A 5,905-nucleotide genomic window follows, 5' to 3' on the forward strand; every position below is an offset into this window, starting at 1 on the left:
AACTGAGTAACTTAAATGTAAGCCCTTACTTGCAAGCATGGGTTCTAAACTTTTTAACCCAACGGCCCCAGTATGTTAAAGTCAACAACACCAAATCGTCAACTCCGAGTACTATGTACGGGTGCTCCACAAGGTTGTGTACTTTCTCCTGTGCTATACACTCTTTACACTAATGACATAAGAAGCATCTATGACTCAGTTAAACTCATTAAATTCGCTGATGATACTGCCATAGTCGGTCTTATTTCAGGAGACGAAACTCAGTATCGAAGCTCGATAGAAGAGTTTACAAACTGGTGCACCGACAACTTTCTAGAACTGAATGTAACAAAAACTAAAGAACTTATAATAGATTTTAGAAAGAAAAAACAAACTATACGTGAACTGCAAATAAACACTACATCTATAGAACAAGTAAAGGCATATAAATATCTAGGCATTATCATCAACAACAAGCTTTCATGGGAATACCACCTTGGAACTCTGACAAAGAAAACAGCCCAGCGACTCTTTTTTCTATACAAACTCAACAGTTTTAAATTAAATAAGAAGATCCTTGAGACATTTTACGGCGCGACTGTACAAAATCTGCTAACATACGGAATAAGTTGTTGGCAAGGTAACGCCTCATCTAAACTGTTGCAACGTCTAGAAAACATCATTAAAAAAGCATCAAAAATTACACTCACAACATTACCACATTTAAAGGAACTTTTTGAACAAACGTGCCTAAGAAAAATCGAAAAAATCTTGGAAGACAACGGCCACCCGCTCCATCAGAACTACGCCAGGTCGTCGCGAAGTGGGCGACTGCTGTCAATCAAAACAAGAACGGAGCGGTACAAAAACTCGTTCGTACCTCACTCGGTCAGACTCTATCACCGCCACTCATTGATCAGGGAACAAAAACTCGTTCGTACCTCACTCGGTCAGACTCTATCACCGCCACTCATTGATCAGGGAACATGAAATGCACCAAGATACCTGTGTGTAGTCGCTGAATGAACTCTTTATGTTGTCTGTTGTATTTATGTGTATTTTTCTGTTGTGTTGTCTTTATATGAGAAACGAGTCCTTGTAATCACAACAAATTTCCGTAAGGATCAATAAAGCAGTCTTAGTCTTAGTCTTAGTCTTAAAAGAAACACAAACACACTCACAACCACTGAACCAGTGCTTTATGAATTAGACTTCTATGTAGCCTACTTCTCGATGACGACAAATGACCTTGTAACACCCTGGCCGAAAGTGGGATAAAGGATTTTTTAAATCTTTCTGTTTTAGTCCAAATGTATCTTATCTTATATGATACAGACGTTACTTCAAAAAAGAAGATGATTACGTTCTACGTGCTTCATGGAATCGAAATTAAAATGTCAACATCCGGTAATGAAGATGATTAGGTCCTACGTGCTTCATGGAATCGAAATTAAATAGCGCCATTAAAAGGAGAAGACAACTTAACACATAATGATAATGAAACTAAAGCTAACATCCTAAACAAATTTAATACTTTGCATCAGCATTCTCAGCCCCAGGAGACAAAGACATTTTACTTAAATTGAACCAAGTAGACAACATAGGAGATATAGAAGTACAAGAAAAGGGAATCCAAAAACTAATAGCCAACATCAAACCTATTAAAGCTTTTGGACCTGATGGTATTCCAGTTAGATTACTCAAAGAACTAAGCAATGAACTATATAGCACCAGTGATCAAAATACTTTTTCAAGCATCTCTTAACCAGGGCAGAATACCAAGGGACTAGAAAGAAGCTAATCCCAACCTTCTATTTAAAAAAGGAGAACTACAGACCAGTATCACTTACCAGCATCACATGTAAAATCCTAGAACACATAATATGTAGCAACATCATAAACCACTTAGACAAACATAATGTCCTTACTCCATACCAACATGGCTTTAGGAAATATAGATAATGTGAAACACAACTAATAGGACTAATTGATGATTTTTCAAAAGGTTTAGATAACAATGAGCAAATAGATGCTATCTTACTAGATTTTTCCAAAGCTTTTGACAAATTCACCACCATAGTTTGCTTAAAAAATTAAAATATATTGGCATATATGATGGTCCGTTGCATCAGTGGATTAGAGATTTTCTGATAGGGAGAGAACAAACTGTAATAATAAATGGCTCTAAATCAACACCAATAACAGTAAAATCAGGCGTACCTCAAGGAATAGTCTTATATAGGTCCACTACTATTTTTAGTTTACATAAACGATTTACCAAATTGCATTAGTTCAGGAACAAAAGTCATATTATTCGCAGACGATTGCATAATATATAGAACAATAAAAACAACACAAGATACAGAAATTTTACAAAGAGAATTAGATGAATTACAGAAATGGGAATCAAATTGGAGCATGTCTTTCCACCCAGAAAAATGTCAGTTATTAGGCCTAAGAGTAACAAAAAAACTAAAACAAATTAATTCCACTTATCTTATTCATGGTAAACCAGTAACACAGACTAAAAACGCAAAATACTTAGGTGTTATAATAAATGAAAAACTGTCATGGAATCCCCATATTATAATAATAATAATAGTAATAATAATCTTTATTATCCGTAAGGAAATTTGTCTTACAATTGATGAAGCTATCAAAAAATCAAACAAAGCATTATGGTTTATTAAAAGAAATTTCTATAAATCAAATAAGAACATAAAATTAAAATGTTATTTAACCTTGGTTAGGCCATCAATAGAATATGCATCCTCTGTTTGGGACCCCTCAACTCAAGAAAACATTAAGAAACTGGAACATACACAAAATAGAGCAGTGAGATTCATAACAAACGAATATTCACATTTGACTAGAGTAACACCTTTAGTAAAATCACTAAATTTAGAAAGCCCTTAGGACAGAAGAATCAAAAGTAAAGTAGCAATTATACAGAAGACACTGAACCATAATCTTCAAATACAAAAACAAAATTTAATAAAATACTCAGAAAGACACAAAGATAAAGGCACATTCCTCATCCCATATGCTAGGACAAATTTGTACAAATACTCCTTCTTCCCTAGTGCTATTAGAGCATGGTTACTTGAGCTAGCCAGGAAAACCAGTGACTTGGCAGAATTTAAGTCATTGGTTAACATGCATGACTGAATGCATGACGCGTAGGACGTAATCATCTTTTTGAAGTAACCAGCTAGCCAGGAAAACCAGTGACTTGGCAGAATTTAAGTCATTGGTTAACATGCATGACTGAATGCATGACGCGTAGGACGTAATCATCTTTTTGAAGTAACGTCTGTATTTTTTTTTTCAAAATGGCGCTGCACTGTGGCGACATGCAATTTGTGCTTTCATTATTCATTATTATTTCTTTGCTGGATGTATATTGAATGTTCTTTTGTAATTAGTTATGCAGATGAAAACTTCTGTTTTCAAGGTGGGCTCCACAATGAGTATTTACATTACACGTTTTACTAGATCTAGATTTGTTCAATTTTGGTTATTTGGTTATTAATAAAAAATGTTAGATAAAAAAAAAATGATTATTTTTCTTACCCTGCCCCATTTCCCCCACACTCACCCCCGACAAAGAATCAGTTTATCCTTTAATAAATGCAAATCCTGAAAATCACTATGGGGTGCGTGGGGTGTGGGTCCCACCAGGTGATACCCAATAAGGCGTGTCACCCAAGTGGAGAAAATACACTTTTGCATTAGCAGATACTTTTTTAAAAAAAGTGCCAGTAGCTAGAGACTTGAACATGTTCGTTCACAATTAATATCTAGATCTAAATAACATTTGTTTTCTGCTTTAAATAATTATGTTTCAAATTGCATCCAATGCCCCCAATTTTTTTTTTTTGCTTGACATACTTTATATGACCAGTTAAACATTATCCTGTACTTTAACTTTGTAACGCTATATACAAGTTGCAAGTATACAAAGGCTGTTTGCATCAAAACTATTGAATTCGTGGTTAGCACCTTTGCATCATGAGATCGAGCTTGTCCGCCTTTATCAAGTGATGACAGTTTTCAGACATAAAGTATTACCAAAATCTCACATTCCATTTGATATAAATTCCGTAGAATCAGAAAGTATCAAAGAAAGAATTGAGATTTAAAGAAATCATAATGTAATGGAAGGTATGATGGAATGATGTAATATTTTAGTTGTTGACAGTAAAATAAGTTTCGGCTCAGGCGAATGAAATGTTACAATTAGGCTACTCAGTTCAATGAGACAGACTGAAATATTTTAAAAGTATAAGATCCTGCTAGTAGACTCAATAATTGTCAATTTTAATACACATCATAACTAGTGATAAATTGTCATTACAAAAAAAAAAAATGAAAAAAATGTAACCATCAGTAAATGTAGCCATTTAGCTCAGTGTTTTATGGTACAATAAAATAACAAAAGAGCGAGGGGGAGCTCACAGCACCCAACCAAGTGACGCCACTGCTGAGAATAACACATTTGGGGACCTTGAAGCTCTGCATCATTTATGTAAGGCGCCGGCCTCCTAAAATCTTCGATTATAATATGTAGGCTCTAAAAGGTCTACCACTTTGTAACCAAGCACTCGTGAAGCCGATAACATAAAATTTCTATACAAGAGCGTGTACAATTAATGGGCGAACATTTGAGACATGACTGCAATGTTCCAAATTAAAATAAAAACTCAAGCTATTTATAGTTCCCTTTACCGAATAGGATTTGGGGTAGACGTTTTGCTTGACAGAACAAATTCACTGCAGACAAAAATGGACAGCTTATAAACTTTTGAATTATTGGAGAGGGAGAGAGAAGGAAAAAAAAGCTTCGTATAGGCCCCTATAGGCATAAACATACGTTAGGTACACAACGAACTATCCGGCTTTTTCCCTAGTTAATATATAAAAAGGATAACAAAATTACATAATTTATTCTATATTCAATTTTTCAATAGTTTCTAAAGTTATGTTAAACTTAATGAATTGGCAATCGGAAATATTCTACACATCAATAGTTAGGCCTATATGTTTAAACAGAGCCGGCACTACGTTTGTATATAATTTATTTAAACTTATTGTTTACCTTAAAAACAATATATCTTTTTTTACAACAGGATTTAGGAGATGTAATTGAATTAATTAAAAGAAAAAAATCGTGAATTGTACTTTTTGTGATCTAAATCAAACCACTGCTCACGCAGGCTACACCTATTGGATTTATGCATTCTCTAAATGAGAAGTTGGAGAAAGAGGTCGATGAAGAGAGATTGGAGTTAGGATATGAAGGACTACTCATCATGTAATGTCCTAGCCTGATAATGTGGTATGCGGTTTGTGTGGTCGTCACAATGATCACGGGTTCGTACCCTGCCCACGTTGTCCCCAGCTGTCTGGCAGGAGGTTTGAATGGGAAGTTAATTATCTTCATTTCTGAAGAAAATTCTGAAATTTGTTACAAAACAAACAGACTGCGTTGTTCGGTGGAAAAAAAAAAACTGGGGGTGGAGATTTTAAGGATAACCCTCTTGATTAAATAGATTGTGATTAAAAATGCTTAATATCTTAACGATTCATTAACAAATTTTAATTACAAAAATTAAAATACCACAAAAGTAATTATGTGGTGGGATTATTCCTATCAATACAATCCTCTACATCTGACAATTTTACAATACAACATTAGGCTACAAATATCAAAGAAAGAAGAAAAAAAAATTCACGAAGTTTACATACATATAGATGGGAGTAGTCTATATCTATTTATAGACCTACACATTATGTCTATAGTTTTTTTTTTAACACCGATTTTATCATATGAGGTGAAAAAATGTTGTTTACGTTTTGGCGGCCAGGTCTAGAGTTTCCATTCATATTCGTCAAATGGGTTGGGCTTGTGTTGCACTCCAGAAGA

Source organism: Biomphalaria glabrata, chromosome 4, assembly GCF_947242115.1.
Source record: "Biomphalaria glabrata chromosome 4, xgBioGlab47.1, whole genome shotgun sequence".
Taxonomy (NCBI): Eukaryota; Metazoa; Mollusca; class Gastropoda; family Planorbidae; genus Biomphalaria; species Biomphalaria glabrata.